Raw genomic sequence first — 17,963 nt, 5'->3', positions numbered from 1 at the left:
TCCCCAAGATCTTACATTAAAATCATAAATTAGTTTAAAAGTCTCACCATCATTACAGATTCAAACATACTTAATTTTCAGTTCATTTGAAACAGCCAATCTCTTTTAAAATCCAAAGTCTTTTAAAATTCATAGCCTCTCAATTGTGAGCTCAAGTAAGATAAAAGAATAAATGCTTCCTTTAACAGTTTGAAAAAAATGTGAAAATTACATTTGTAAGTACAACACACAAGACTTAAAAGATAATGGTTGCCTATGCCAGTGTTTGTTGAGGAAGGTTCCCTGGAATTTGGTACCACATAGTACTTTCCATGGTTTGTTAATTACCATTACATTGCTTACAACAATAAAACTTGTTGAGGGTGGGTCTTTTGCTTTGTATTGTGATGCTAAATACTGACCCCTAAGATCTGGTTGTTTCCAGAGTCAAGTAAAGGCTTACATGCACCAAATTATGCTATGAATGAAGCCTTGCTCCTTATTTTAAAATTATTTGTTAAATAAAGATTCCTACAGCCTAGAATTGGGAAGAAGAGAAGTAGGTGAAACATTGGTTCCCAGAGCTTGAGGTCTGAGGAGAGGACTACTAGGGAGAAGTGATGTGTGGAGAGATAAAGATGCCATGGGGTAGATGAATCATGAAAACATGGCCATAAGGGCTGGCCCGTTGGAATAAGAGCCGCCCAAGCAGAACATGGCAAGTCATAGCTTGAGGGTATTGGCAGGGCAGTAGACATAGTAGCCTAGAGGTTAGATATTTGCTCAGCTCTAGTGTCTACGGCTTGTTATGCGTATAGAAGTTTTGTGTCTTTCATCTAGGGACTGAATGGTCCAACCCTCAATTGATGTTACATACTTACTATAACAAAAAGTAAGGGAAATTCTTAGCAATAAATTAGCTTGGAGAGTTACTTTATAAATAGAGTAGTTTGAAGAGTTACTTTCTCCAAACAAAGAAAACATAAATAGAATGAAACTACACAAATACTATTAGAATTTTTGGTTATAGAAGTGGAAGAGCTTCCCACAGATACTGTTTCTATATGTTGCAAATCTAGGGAAATTTTCATCATCTCTGTCCTAGGAGGCCAGGTGATTAAGATATGTCTTCATACTCTGGATCAGAAGTTGGTCTGACATCCATGAGAGAGGAAAAAATTATCTTGAAATGTTCAGTCTAGTAGTGCTATTCGTGACAACTTTTGGGGGATAATTCAACATAATAACCACAGGCAAGATATACCTGATGAACATCTGAAATAAGGAAGGATATTTGAGAAGTATTTTGTTTGAGACGGCATTACGAATTGAAAGTGAAGTAGTCACCTGTGAAAAGTATGACTTTAATATACATTATCAGTCAGAATTAGTCAGATTTAGGCAGAAGATGACGGCACTGTTTTATAACGTTTACATCATCACCTGGGAAAATCTAAGCATATTGAATCGCTGTGAACTGAGACCACTATGCAGATACTTATCACTATTGGTATGGAGAGATAAGAAAGGAAGCATGACTGCAAAGTTGTCTGGTGGTCTCTTCCAAATACTCAAAATTTATGTAAAATTACTAATGATTCATCAAACAACAAGCATATAGAAACTTATAAAAAATATTCTTCTAAAAGGCAACATCTGGGGATCTTAATGACTTATTTAAGCACCACAGCTACTAAGAAGTGGCATTGTTATTTCAGTCCATATGGTTTTACTGTTCATTTTTCTTTCTCCCTGGTTCTAAAGAGTTAATGATTGAAACAGCTAAACTTACTTCAATCTAAATGATTTTTATATACACACCAATGAGTGTTGTCTTCACACAAGTCAGCAAGGAGACTCTTCTTTTTTTTTCTTTTTTTTTAAATTTTTTTCTCAAATCATAATTAATTCACACAGGGGTATAAACACAGAAAGGCAGGACATGGGGAAGGGAATGACACTGGAGTGTGGGGGCTCAGGGGGAATACAGATATCTTCAGAACCGGGTATCGGCTGGGTGAAGGTTGAGGGGACAAGTCACCATGACTCTGCCTATGACTCGCTTGGCCCCATCTAAGCTGGTATTATCTGCCAAGCCTACCTATTTACAAGGTCCATGACCACTCAAGCTTATAAATTTCCACAAAAGCTGCCCGTTGACATTAGCTTATAGCCATCTGCTTCAATGTTCTTCCACTGAGACCCAAGACTTGGTGTTAGTATACATGTATGACAGGCCCACTGCTGATTTTAGGCCTACAGTGTGTAAGCAGGGCTGCCCCTGACATCTCCTCCCTTCTCGAAGTATAGAAGGGCTGTGGCAATTCTAAACTTGCGAAGGCGGGGATAGAGGCCTGACCTCCAGTATTTGAAGGGGACCTTGTAATGGCTCCAGTTCCCCTGTCGTTGTCCAGTGAGGCATGAGGGCCATACCTGTCCCGATAAGGAGACTCTTCTATGCAGCAGAAGCACGCAGAAACTCACAAACAATCAATATCTAGAGTCATGGAGCCTAGTCCTAATGGATACCTCTACAAAACAATCCCGCACCTAAGGCTCAGGGAACACGGCAGAAGAGAGGCAGATAGATTACATGAGCAAAGCGTTTCGGAGTTGGTTGTAAGATTGTCTCTCCTAGCAGTGTCACAAACTACATACTTAAAGTGTCACCAGCATGACTGATTAAACATGAGATGGACTAGGGCAACAATAATAGGCATATTTACATAGACAGAAGAAATCCCATAAGATCTTAAACCTATACCAAGAACTATAGGCAACTGGGAATGGTAAGATCAGAAGAAATAGAGACTGAGCAGCTTATATCTAAGTATGTACATGCACATTCATATGCATATATGCGCATGTAACAGCAATGGATGAGAAGAAGAGACCATGAACTTCCAAAACGTCAAAGAGTCTTGGTGGGGGGATTTGGAGGGAGGAAAGGGAAGGTATACATGGTGTAATTTTATTAGAATCATCCCACCCCTACCACGCCAAAAAACAGTTGCTGGACAAAAGGTCTGTTATGATGTTGCTGTTTCCAAACATCACTCTCTACTATTCTTTATCCTATGATAAGCTTGATAACACTATACTTGCAAAGAAGATAGCAAAGCAGCTGTTGAAACATTAACCTAGTCTTTTTGTTTTCTATTCCTAGATCCTATAAATATATATAATACATTCATTCATATATACATATATACATACATTCATGTACACACACACACACACACATATATATGTGTGTGTGTGTGTGTGTGTGTGTACATAAACATATACAGACATTTTTCAGTGATGCTCTAGGTTCCTGCTCTATTTCTGGTGCCCCTGTTGTTCCGGCGTGCATGCTACCGTGCTAGAATTTTAAATGGGCCTTGAGCATCTACACACATGTCCTTCCGCATTTGTGTAAAAACACTTTACTGACAAAAATCATCTCCTCAGCACTTATTTCCCTTTGTATTTAATATTTCATTTCAGGAACATATCCAGAAGAAGTGTGCTGAGAAATGTGGAAAATATCCTAACGAAAAGTTGATGTCTCAAACGTGAGTATCGAGGGTAAATTTACTGTCTCTCCTTGCGTTTTTGAAGGACAACTTATGTTTTTATACTCAGGAACATTAAATTTTTTTTTGGCTACAAAATTCAAAATTTCTCCACCCAGGTAAGTATAGGATCCAGGTGTTTTATTAGTTCCTAACTTGCTCTGCAAAGTCTGTAATTATGGAAGATACATCAATGATACTATATTTTTAAAAAGAAGAGAAATTAATATACTTAGAATATGACCCAGAATTTTGTAGAGTTATGATGGTAAAATCAAAGTAAATATAAACTAAATAGCAATGGAGTAGGGAGCACTGATAATAATAATTATGTAGAAATATTGAAAATATGAAGCCAAGTCTAGAAAGATCAAGATCAATCAAGAGAAGAGAAAACGTAATTGAACAATTCCTATATTTTTTAAAAAAAGAACAGTTCAACAAGAATATATTGAGAGTAACAAAAAGGAAGGACTATGAGTCACTTTGACTTAATACACTTGAGATTGTGAACAGAATGTATATTTTTCTAGGTGTAATGTGACTGTGTGCTTTCTTTACTGTGTTTCCTTATGCATACCGAAAATACCCTCTTTAGGCTCATGAAGTATTTTGAGTTTTTTTTTTTTTTACATTGAAATTACTGTCTTGGTATTATTATACTTTGGTTGACATTTGCTTACTCTTTCTTTGATGCTCCTTTAGTTTTAATTCTATGACCACATGTTAGGTATCTTTGAAAATAGTATACATTAACATTATTTTCCACTGTCTGAGACTCATTAAATTTTAATAGCTAAATTTCTGCTCCGTTCACTTTCCCTGTATATTCCTTTACTTCTGAATCTGTTTTCATCAAGGAGATTGAACTTTGTTCTGTTGGTGTATGAGAGAGTGTTCAATTTTTATTAAAGTTAACTTTTGTTTAGAAATCAATGTTTATTGATAACTAGTTTATGTCATAACTTCTGAGACTGGTTTCCTTTTTATATAACGTTTAAATGGTCTCAATTTAGATTTTTATGAAATCAATGTTCTGTGGCTACACATAGATAGGAATATTTGTATATCAATATTTAAGCAAAATAATAAAATTCAACATACAACTTATAAGCTAGGAATTTCATCTTACTCTTTAAAAGAGGCTTATTCAGTGATCATCAGTGCTTGTGAAAAGCACGGCACCCATTGTGTACTATATATTTCCTTATTTTTCTCAAAACTTATAATTGAGTAGTTTTAAAATGATTAATCCACGTATCTTTAATAATCTCACCATGTAGGATATGGCGTTTTCATGCAGTTATTTGTCCTATTTGTTTTATAAAGGATTGTCAAGATAGTGCTTTTGAACTTAACTCATCATGATTATCTCTCTGTGCGTTTGTTTATTCTTTACCTGTATACTTAAATTCATTTGGTCCCGTCATGTTCCACTTGAACCCCTATACTCTTATCCGTGTTTGTTACATGTATTTATTTTCAGGAGGTAACATATTTCTAGCTATACAAAATGCAAATAGTTAACCAAATCCAGATATTGTGCTTGTATATGGCTACAGTTTGATGGTTTTTATTTTCTTTCTGCTTTAATGTTGTTTTATTGGTTTTATGGGGTTTTACTATATTATATTTTTGTTTGTTTTTTGAGAAAGAACTTAAAGTTGGGTATGTAGGGAAGGAGAGGTGCCTGGGAGGAATTGGAAGAGAGGATAAATATGATCAAAATGTATTTAAATTTTTAAAGTTTTTAAATAATAAAAATATAAATATATGAAAAGTGTAAAAGTTATTACACAAATGTGAGTGCTAGTCTTATGGTCTCATCTGCACTGGGTTTTGTTTGGTTTTGTTTTGGTTTTGGCCATTTTACCCACCTGGTTACTATTCTGTACCTTACAGGGAATTGATAGCAGCTATTTCTGTTTTGTCATGTCTGTGGATCTATTTGCCTTATCAGGTGCATGCACATATTACTGTCTTATTTATACCATCAAACTATTTTCTCTTTGTATTCTTGATGGAATATATAGACATTGTGAATAATTCCATGTCAATTCAGAAATCATCCTCCTGTCTTATACACACACGTACTATGTTTTATTCAGGAATCCTACCATTCATTTGGGTCCAACGTATTACAATTCTATACGATACACTTGTGCAATTTGCATCTGTGAATAGAAGCCCGGAAGGAGTGTGTGATTTTGGTTTCATTTCACAGAATCATACTTTCAGAGATCAATGCTGGCACGCATTCCGAGGAGCAACACATTAGAGAGCTGGTTTTTTTTTCCTTCAAACCTCATCAACATTTTCCATTCAGAAGTAGAAAGACAAAGTATGATATTGTTATTTTTTTTTCATTCCATGAAGTTAACGCTTACCTCTTAAGGATTTGTTTCTACTATATCTTTGTTCTTGTATCTCCATTGTGATTTTGCTTTTTTTTGCTACAAGTAGAGTTGCCAGATGTTGCAATCCATCAGAAGGAAAAAGAAGAAAGGATAGAAGAAAGACAGAAAACATAGAGCAGAACAGAAGGGGAAGGAAGAGAAGCAGGAGAAGCCATCAGTGTACGTCAAACTTGAGAACAACCACTGTCCATAGACAGATTATTTTCCTATTATAATGGATGATTTTGTGTTTCTTGTTTTTATTTTGATTTTTTCAAGGTTATCCTTTGTATATTTGTTCAAGGCTGGCTATACAGCACATGGTAGCTTGAGACTACTGATCCTTTCTCTGCCTCTTCAAATGCCACCAAACCTGAACAACATCAAACCTGTCTTGCAGCTATTACTTTTCAAGGTTCTTTTAGTATTTCTTGCATTTTTTTCTCTGATTGCAGTTCTGATAACTGCCTTCCTTTATTTCATGATATTATTGCTCCCCTTTTTATTTTATGAAACAGTAATTTCTGTCTTCATTTTAACTTGCTTTTACCTTTCTTTCTGATAATATTTTATGGAAACATCCTTGATTTTCTGTATTGCTCCATAATTCTTTTTCAAAAAACATGGCTTTTAGAAATTCCTTCATTTCACAGACATTTTTTTTTCTGCTATGATTATTGTGAGTGTCCATGTGTTCCTCTGAGTGTTCAGATAGGGATTTTCTTTACCCTGAAGTTCTGATCACTGTTATCCAGTGTTATTTTTTTTCCTAGTTATAAATCCTGAACTAAGAGCCACACTTTAGAATAGAAAATCTTATCAGCATTTTAAATACTTTTGCTACTTGTAACTGTCTGTTCTGGCAAAACATGAATTCATTTGCTCAGGACAATATTTATAGGACAAGACCCTCTGTATTTAACCTCTAAATTAATCATTTAGTGTATGTGAAATAAAGAGGAACTTCCTATCCTGTGACCTTGAGAATTCATTTGTAACCCAGCTGAATAGACAATCTGTAGTGCTTTCATATACGGTGACTTAAATTTCCACAACTTACATTCATCTTAATGATAATCCTGAGCCATCACTAAATTGATGAAATATATTAGTTTATTAGTGTTGATGAAAGGGACATATACCTGTTGTCCAGCACTTGGGAGTTTGAGGCCAAAGAACCAAAAGTATCGTTAGTTGGAGAACAGCTAAGGCTATAGTGTGAGATTCTGTTTAAAACAAACCATCCAAAGAAATAAAATAGAAGGAAATATGTAGTATATTATAGGACAATTATATTAGGATTCATTTTTCTTTCCAAGGTAGTACTGGAATCTTAGAGTCGTGATATTCAAAAGGACAACAAGAAAATTGAACTAAGAAGCAATAGAACATGACAATAGTTCAGAAAATCATTTGTGATGTAGCAAAGCACGTTCTTGGTTTATTTTCCTCTTTACTTTTATATTTGTTTCCTTACCTTTGTTTTATTTTTATAAGTTGTTCTTCAAGGGCTATGGTATTGTGCTCGCAAGTATGTTAAATATGTATCTATTTGTTTAAGAGATAAGCTTTTGACAATTAATAGAATATTTACAAACTTTCCCAAAGATATGTCACAGTATATTTTTATACAGTACTTTGAATTATTAATTATTGTATTACTTAACAATTTTTGAAAACTACAATATTTATTACTGACAGTAAATACTGTTAGTGTTCGCTAAAATATTATTTGCTTCAGTGAGTATAGCAGTGCTGTCTCTGTATTTTAAGATTTCTAATGCTCTTTGGGGAAAGCTTATGAATTGTTTTTGTAAATACTGTAAACACAAATATGAGTTTCTAATTTTAGCACATTTTAATTAAAAAACTTTATCATTACCATTCTAATAATCATAAAATGCGATAAAAATAGTTTGACTGAATCGTAATGACAGGAATTGTACTCAATCCATATACAAATCAAACCTACTTTTTTCTATTAAAGCATTCTTTATGGGATTGGAAAGATAGCTAAATAGTCAACTCACAACACCATGATTCCCTGATTCTCTGTGGCCTCTGCTTGCAACTGTATATGCTTGGCATATACACAGACACTTGTACAGAGACACATACCTATAATTTAAGAAATAAAAATATATATTCAAAGAATCCCATGGTTAGTTGGGATATTTAGATGTAGCCACTGGGAACCTATAGAATTATTTTCATAATACTTGGAAGTATGAAATGAGAGGCAATAAAACTGAAGTGCTTTGATATGAGAAAATGAATTGTTGAACTTCATTTGTCTGTGTTTTGTGTCATGGCAATTACGCTGTTTACATCAGGGTTCCATAGTATATATCCTTGGTCTCCTGCATTAATTACAGACGGGCTTTTTGTTGAATAAGACATTTCAATGATTTCAATGAGTTCCTCAAAAAGAATGTCTCATATTTTTGAATATTTCCAATAATAAACACATTTCTGTTGCAAACACTTTTCTAGAGAAATAAAAAAAATCTACATTGAATTTATAATGTTATGCGGACTGTCAAAGTCTTGATTTGTTATAATATTACATTTCATTTTCCCTGTACAGTCATTGGGAGAGGTTATCATGTAAGTATAAGCCTTTTCTTTATTATAATACTTCTTTTAGAGACAATCTTTTCTTTATGGGACATCTTGCTTTTACTTTGAATTGGCAAGAACATTTTGCATCACATCTGTGCTGTAAGGATATAGTCTCTTCTGGTGAAGGGCCTCTTGACTTCTGTGCATTCATCACTAAGAACACTTTTTTCTTAACTTCGGGGACTCCTGGTTGCCCTCTCCCATCTTCTGAATAAATAGTATTCATATTGCTTGCTTCATTACAAATATTGTTATAAATTTGCTATGGTTGAATAAGACTAAAACTGTTATGGAATATATTTGAGAAGTAATTAAAATGCATTGTCATCTTTTCCGAAAGTTCTTATTCAGAATGTTAAATGTAGAATAAAGAAATTTTTGTAAGTATCCCTGCTAATTTGAGAACATAAAATATCTAACACCAAATTTAGATTTTCAGGGACTAATTTTCTAAAAACAAAAAATAATTTAAAAGAAGAAAAATTTATAAGCCTTCTATCTTTTCTAAAGTAAGCACAGATTGGGAACAAGTTTTCTATTTAAATTTAGTATGAGTCATTTGCCAAAGCTAAATCATGTTTGATATATTCTATTTACATAAGAAAATTATGTGTTGTTCCAAAGTTTTTAATCAGATTCTATAAAAAAGAAAATGTAACAACTGGATAATTCTGTTATCCAAAACCATGTTTTTAGTTGTATCACACAAAGTAAAGTTTTGATTAGATCTTCTGTTTAAGTTATGAACAGCAGGACTCAGGAATACCAGTAAGAGAATTTAGTAAAGGCCTCAACAAACCCATGTCAAATGACAGATATTTCTTTAGCTGAATTGCAGTGGCCTTTTTAGTTTGTCCTGCAAATTGACTTCAGCCATGATTAGCTCATCAATGGTAAAAAAATGACTATAACAACTGAAATATTGTCATACTTGGATTAGGGATTAACTATGGCCCTGACATTTTACTTTATTATTCTCAGAAGATTTAAAGGTATGCCTTTGTGTAGCCATTTGCTAAATATAGAGGGATTTAATGCATTTCTTTATCACTAGGACTTCATCTTTGTTCTGGTAGCAGGAGTCCAATGTAATTCGACAATAACAATGTGTTGTAGATCATTTCTTAGATGGTTGTCTTCTGTGTAGTAGTACCAGGTATGGGCACACTTCTGCAGTTAGGATGTACAAAGCCTACTCTAGCTTTGGGTTGTGACCTAAAATAAATTGCTTTTGGCAGACTTCTTAATATTTTTTTCATTGTTTGGTGATGATTTTAGGGATCTGACAAATGGAAACCAGTCAGTAAATGCTAAAGTGGACTATTCTGTGTCACACATGTAGTAGAAATGCTATAGAAAGACTGTTATCAATATAAATGTGTTTTTAAATGTGGGCTTAGCACACAAGAATTCTGTTTTATTAGTGTTGGCAAGTGAATTAGCTCTCAATTATCTGTAATGGAAGGGAGTGGTTGACACACCAGGTTATTACACTAGTTACTTAGGTTTTATAGCATTTTTAATAGCTACCACTTCCTTGACGACATGATTAGAGCAGTGTGGAATGATTGCATCCATTAAGAAAACAAATAGATGAGGCCCCCATAATGAGGAACGACCATAATAGTTTAAACATAGAATTGCTTATCCATAACCAAAATGCAGGAACTCCCTTGTGAACTCAGAAACTCTTGTATTAGGAAGTGTAAAACACATGGGGTAGTTTGATTGGGTGCCAATTAATTTAAAGTGTCCACTAGAGAAAGGGCTAGATACACAAGAGGAGGCCAATAAGTTAGAATGACACAAGACAACAGAGTATCAAGCCACGTAGGTCATTTACAAAATATACCAGTGGAGAGACATGGGTAACAGAGTGTTTAAAAAAGTTTGTTTCAAGATTGATCAGAGAGAAAATAATTTCAGTTACAAACAAATATTTGCAAGGAAGAGATTCTCAAAAGTATGAAGAAATATAAACGTTTGGTTATCGTTTGGAGGTAATTTAAGAAAGAGTAATAGTAGAGAATTTAAAAATAATAAATTTTATAGGTTGTAATGTATTACAGAATATATTCAGTGTTTAAATTATTGTATTATTTAAATTACAAGGATCCTTGGAAATATTTATCAAGAAAGAAATAGACTTAGCTACAGCAGGAAGTTATGGAAGTATCTGAAAAATTCCTGGCACTGAGCTCATTAGTAGAAAAACATGCATTTCTGGGGGAATTGTGTTCTTTAAAACATACAGAGGAAGTCTTAACTTCTCACTGGGATCCATATAACATCTATATGAATGTCTTGACGTCACACAAAGGCTTTGATTTAATGTAGCCCATAAGCTTAAAAAGTTCAGACACCCGGTTTTCCACATATTTCAGGTACAGAGGATCTCAACTTAGCTATATACTGACCTATAGGGGCTTCCCAAAAGTGTCATCTCTACACCACCCATGAGACCGAAATGTGTGGGGGGAGACCAATCGTAGGTCATGTCTTCATTTTTGTTAAACAAGAAAAGTCAAGATAATTCATCTCATGTAAAGCCAGATCACAAGCCAGAACTTCTTAGAGTTCTCCCCAACCCCTCCTTTATGAGACATCTCATCTCAAGCTTTTTGATCTCCCCAAAATAATCATTATATTTGGCATGATTTCTGACCATGTCAACTGGCTTATTAGTGGTCTTACCTCCCAGGACGGACTGTATGTAAGATGCTCTAAATTAGTCTCATCCATCAAAGGAGAAGTCTTGTTGTGCTTCCAATGTTCTATACCTTTTTGATTTATCTGGAGAATGTCCAACTCTACTGGAAATGGAATAATTGTGATATGCTAAATTAAAAGGTATCTTTTATTGGGTTATTTGGTAACAGAGGTAGTTTGAGAAAGGAAAGACAAATCTCCGATTAGTTCCCTTTATCAATACGGTGACTTACTTCAGGTAGTATTCTATCCTTCCTAACTTAAAATTAAAGCCCACGCGTTCAACATTATCTGGTAAGGTTCTATTTTTACTTACTCCATTATATTTCCACCAAACTCATGCATGATTCAACAGCAATTAATAATAAAAGTATTTTATTTTACCACGTTTTTGAAATCTATACATGTTACAGGATGCACTGTCGTACTTCTGTACATAAATACAGAGGGCAAAAAAAATTCCGCCATCTGTCTGTTCTCCACACTTGAAACCTTTCCCTTACTGGAATGTTTCTCAGTCCTATGTAGTTACTATTCTTTTACAGGGATGAATTTCTTTACATTGTTCTTGTTTTTCTTTTTACACATGAGAGAACATTCCATATTTCCCTTTTGTGTTTGGCTTATAGAGTTTCACCTGATTTACAATGACATTCTATATTTCCACTCATTTCACTATGAATATAAGAATTTCACTTTTTTACAGATGGAGAACACTATACTGTATGTATATACCATATTTTCTCTATAACTATATTTGTTCATGATATATATCAAGACTGATTCCATACTTTGTTGTGATATTGCTACAAGGAGGCATTTGTCGTTCTTGGGAGCTGACTTCATTTCTTTGAGATATGTACGCAAAACTGGGTGAGAGGTACGATGTGGTACTTACTCTCTGTTTACATTTTTAAGAACCTTTGTTCAGTTTTTTTTGACATTTGTACTAATTTATATTCCCTTGAACATTACATATCATTTCTTTTTTGCATACTCTCCTTGTCAGAAGCTGTCTGCATTACTTTTGTATATTAGTCTCCTGACTAGAATAAAATACTATAACACTGTAGTTCTGATTTTTAATTTTTAACTCTCATAATGATATCCAGCATTTTATCAATGTGTGTTTCAATTTATATTTCAGTTTTAACTGGGTTGCATTTATGTTTTTATGTTTTTTTTTTTTAATTCCTAGTATTGGTTTGTAGAATGAGCTTGTTTCTCGGGTGTGGTGATTACAGGTATGTGCTTCTTTGTCCAATTTGAGCTATTAATGTATTCCGGATATTAACCATTTGTGAGATATCTTCCCTGTAGATTACTGGCTTTGGTGTAAAGTGCAGTTGGTTTGATGTAACTTGTCAGATTTTGCCCTCTGTCCCTTCTGTTTTCTGAACAGAAAACGATTTTGTGTTGAGAATACTGTTGCTTTATATCAGTATCTTCACATTTCAACTCTGCATTTCCCCAGTGATTTCAGGTTCTGTTTTTATGCTCTGGTCATTGATCTGATCCCAGGTGAGTTAGGGCTGGGTGAACAATATCGGATACTTCATCCAGAGATCCAGAGTTCCCAGAATCATCTTGTTTTTGTTTTGAGAATGGTGTACTTTCTCCCAAATAGATTCCACACCTTTGTTGAGAATCAGTTGTTTGTAGATGGAAGAATTAGAATTATTTATTTCTGCCTTCTATATTCTGCTCATCCAATCTGTGTCTGTTTTCTGTTTCACTTATGAAGCTCACTCAGCACTGTACTGTGAAAGTAGTTATTGCTTCAGTCTTGTGGTTCTTTTCCTCTCTACCTTTCTCCCCTCCCTCTCTCCCTCTCTCCTTCCTTCTCTTCCTTCCCCTTTTTCACCTGTCTACCTGCCTGTCTGCTTGCTTGCTTTCTTCTTCCTTCCGTCCTCTTCTCCCTCCGTCCCTCCCTCCCTCCCTCCCTCCCTCCCTCCCTCCCTCCCTCCCTCCCTTCCTCTTTCTCTCTTTCTCTCTTTCTCTTTCTTTCTTTCTCTCTCTCTTTCTTTCTCTCTCTCTCTCTCTTTTTTTTCTTTCCCTCCTCCCTTCTTGTCTTTTCTTTTTTCCATTGTTTTCTTTCTTTCCTTCTTTGTTTTTTCTTCTCTTCTCTTTTGGTTTCTTTAAGATTGATCTGATATTATGGGTCAATTTTTAGGTCCATTTAAATTTAGGGCCTGTTTTTTTCTTCCAGTTCCATGAAGAGTGTCTTTGGTATTTTGGTGTGGATTGCATTGAATCTGTTCACTTTGGTTGGGTAGAAATTCTTTTTCCTTAATTCATTTATTTATTCACTTTATAAACCTATCACAGCCCCCTTCCTTCCTCTCCTCACAGTTCCACCCTCCCACCCCTTTTCCCACAAGCCCTCCTTCCCTATTCAGGGTATAAAACTTCCCTGGCCATATCAAGTCACATTCAGGCTATGTACACTCTTTCCCACTGAGGTCAAAATGTGAGCCCAGAAAGGGGGAAAGAGATACAAAAGCAGTCAACAGAGTCTGATTCAGAGATAGCCCCTCTTCAAATGTTAAGAAACCCACATGGAGACCAAGCTGCATATCTGCTACATATGTGTAGTGAGCCTAGGTTCAGACCATGCATGCTCTTTGGTTGGTTGTTCAGTCTCTGTGAGTCCAGGTTAATTTGTTCTGTAGTTCTTCATGTGGTATCCTTGACTCCTCCAGCTCCGTTCATCCTTCCCTCAATTCTTCTACAAGGTACCTTGATACATACATACAAGATACCTTTGCATGCAGACAGAAACCTAGCATAACTTTCTGTAAGGCTTCTTCCAACAGTTGATGGAAACAGATGCAGAGATCCAGAGGTGAAACATCTTTTGGATACGTCCCCAGAAGTGGTACAACTGGATCTTAGGGTAAAACTTTTCCCAATTTTCTAAGAAACCACTAACAAATGGATTTCCAAACTGGTTGTACAAATTTGCACTCCCACCAGCAATAAAGAAGTGTTCCCCTTGCTCCACAACCTTGTCAGCCCGTGTTTCCTCCTGAATTTTTGATCTTGGCCATTCTGATTGGTGTAAGATGGTATCTTGGGGTCATTTTTATTTGCATTTCTCAGCTTACTAAGTATTTTGAACATCTCTTTAGGTGCTTCTCAGCCATTAGAGATTCCTCTGCTGAGAATTTTTTGTTTATCTCTAATAATCAGAGATAATTTCTGTTTAATTGGCTTATTTGGCTTGTTGGTATTTAATTTCTTGAGCTCTCTATGTATTTTGGCTATTTCCCCTCTGCTGATATAGGGTTGATGGAGAACTTTTCCCCATTTTGTAAGCTGCCGTTTTGTCATATTTATGGTTTGCCTTCCCTTATAGATAATTTTCAACTTCATGAAGTTCCATTTACTAATTATTGATCTTAGGGTCTGAGCTGTTGGTGTTCTTTTCAGGAAATTGTCGCCTATACTAATGCATTAAAAGTAGTTTGCTATACTTACTTCTATTAGATTTAGTGTATCTGGTTTTATATTGAGAGTTTTGGTCCATATGGACTTGAGTTTTGGGCAGGATGATGATATGGGTCGATTTGCAATCTTCTACATGCAGACAGCCAGTTAGACCAGCACTGTTTGTTGAAGGTACTTTCTTTTTTCCATTGTGGTTTTATTTCTTGGTTAAAAATTGGTTGTCCATAGGTGCATGAGCTTATTTCTATGTCTTAGATTTAATGTCAGTGATCAACCTGTCTGTTTTTATATCAATACCATGCAGTTTTTTATTGTTATTGCTCTGTAATAGAGTTCAAAATTAGGGATGGTTATACCTCCAGGAGCTCTTTCACTGTACAGGATTGTTTTAACGATCCTGTTTTTTGTTTGCTTTTTGTTTGTTTTTTTGTTGTTGTTTGCTTTTGTTTTTGTTGTTTTGGTTTTTTTGTATGAAATAGATACTTCAAGAATTGCTCTTTCAAGGTCTCTAAAGAATGTGTTGGAATTTTGATGGGAATTGCATTGAATCTGTAAATTGCTTTTGGTAAGATGGCCATTTTTACTGTGTTAATCCTACAGATCTATGAGCTTAAGAGATCATTCTATCTTCTGCTATCTTCTTTAATTTCTTTCATCAGAGATTTGAAATTCTTGTCATTCAGGTATTTCCCTCGTTTGGTTAGGCTTATACAAATATATTTTATATTTTTGTGGCTAATATTAAAGATATTTTCCCCTACAATTGCAATTTCCTTCTCAGTCCGATTTTCATTTGTATAAAGGAGGGCTACTGATTTCTCTAAGTTAATTTAGTATCCAGTCATTTTGCTGAAGATGTTTATCAGCTATAGAAGTTCTCTGGTAGAATTTTTGGAGTCATATTATATATATATATATACATATATATTTGTATATATTTGTATCCCCTTGCTCTCCTTTAGTTGTCTTATTGCTCCACCAAGAAATTAAAGTACTATATTGACTAGATAGGGAGAGAGTGAGCAGCCTTGTCTTGTCTCCAATTTTAGTGAAATTGCCTTACATTTTTTTCCATTTAATTTGATGTTTGCAATTGGCTTAAGCCTACTTAATCATGGTGGATGATGTTATTGATGTGTTCTTGGGATTTAATTTGTGAGCATTTTATTCCATATTTTTTTGTATCAGTGTTCATAAGGGAAGTTGTTCTGAAATACTCTTTCATTGTTGAGTCTTTTTGTGGTTTAGGTATCTGGGTAACGGTGTCCTCAAAGAATGAGTTTTGCTATTTTCCTTCGTCTCTTATTTTCCATTTCCTAGTTTGAGGAGTATTGGTATTAGCTGTTCTTTGAAAGGCAGAGAGACAGTATCTAAATTAACAAAATCAGAAATAAAAAAGGAGCCATAACAATAGACACTGAGGTCATCCAAATAGTCATTAGGCCTTCGTTCATATACCTATACATTGGCAAATGTAAATAAACTGAATGATGTTATTGATAGAATCCACTTATCAAAGTTAAATCAAAATCAGGCATACAACTTAAAAAGTCCTATAATCACCAAGGAAATAGATGCAGCCATCAAAAATCTCTCAATGAAAAAATTCCATGATCAAATGGGTTATCATTTTAATATTCTCATTTCTTTCTATTTCATGAATTCAGGAGTTTGTTGTTTCTTTGATTTCTTTCTTTATTGTTTTATAACTTTTATTATAGAAATTCTTTTATGTTTGTTTTTTTGTTTTAATTAGTTCTCATATGATAGTTTATGTTGGTGGCTGTTGTGAATGGGGTTGAATTCTTTATTGCTTTCTTAGACAATTCATTATTGGTGTACAAAACTTCATTAATTTCTGTAAGCTTATTTTGTATCAATTTGTTTAGAAGTCATAAGAGCCTTTTATGTAATCTTTGTTTCAGATACAGAATCATATCATTTGCTAAAAGTGATGATTTGATTCTCTCCTTTCCTGTTTGCATCTCTTTCATTTTCTTCTCTTCGCTGATTGCATTGGCTGAGTAACTTTATTTTTCTTGGAACATTTCAGGACTCCTTTCCAACCTCATGTATTGTCTAGAGCAGAGAAAGTCCTATAGACTAAGAGAATGTATATTCTTTATCTGTTAGATGGAATATTCTGTTATTCTCCTTTGGCCTACAGTATAGTTTCACTCTTATGTGGTTTCTTCATACATTGTATTGGTCTTGGTGCTTTATGCACTAAAGATACCACATTATTGAAATGTACTGCCATTTTCTCTTTCATATATATGATTGCCAATTCTGAAGTTTGAAGAATATGTGCAAACATCTTTACATCCTCCTTTAATGAATTTATATCATAGCCATCATAAGATTTCAGGGATATGACACTAAGACAAAATGTTTAAAGCCCTCATATACTCATACATATGCATTTACATCTAATATATATATGATATATTAACCTCATACAAATTATACATTCTCCTTTTAATGCTAATAGAGTCCTGAGTTTAAGTTCAGTGCTTTGAAATTAGAATATATTTCAGCTATCAAGAATATACAGTATATATTTGTAGTATACACTGTATATATGAAATATATATAATATATACATTATATATGTATATATAAATATATACACAATATATCTGATGAATTGTTCATCTGACCATGTTTACCTCTTCTGTCTGTCTCTACTAGTGGTGTCTAAAAGTATGACATTTCATTTATGTGTATTCTTTCTTTCCTGATTCGGGGTTTCATTGGCTTGGAATACTAACTCTTATCTTTTTAGTTTTGCTCTCTGGATTCTATATAGACTAACAATACAGGTATATGAGGGATTTAAACTTGTTGTTTTAGTATTCTATCCCTATAATCTTACAATGGCTGTGATGTCAACTCGTTACACAAGGATTTGAGGCTCCTGTTTGCACATATTCTTCCAACTGCAGAATTGTCACCAAGTATTTCTCTACTAAAAATGAAACCCAGATTTACCCACCAGGCTATGTTCTCTACCCTGGCAGCAGTGTGATATCTTGTTCTTATTTACTTGGACAAGACCCATTTTAGGCCTGTTATTTTTAATAATTATTAATTATTAAATATATTATGAAATATCAATTGGCCTCTATTAATAATTATTAAAATATATAATATATACATATATATTTACATACACACATATTACACACACACACACACACATATATATATATATATATATATATATATATATATATTCTACTCCTCTGTC

This window comes from Grammomys surdaster, unplaced genomic scaffold, assembly GCF_004785775.1.
Source record: "Grammomys surdaster isolate TR1022 unplaced genomic scaffold, NIH_TR_1.0 125548, whole genome shotgun sequence".
Taxonomy (NCBI): domain Eukaryota; kingdom Metazoa; phylum Chordata; class Mammalia; order Rodentia; family Muridae; genus Grammomys; species Grammomys surdaster.
The sequence above is the reverse complement of the archived record's forward strand: the minus strand, read 5'-3'. Positions refer to the sequence as shown.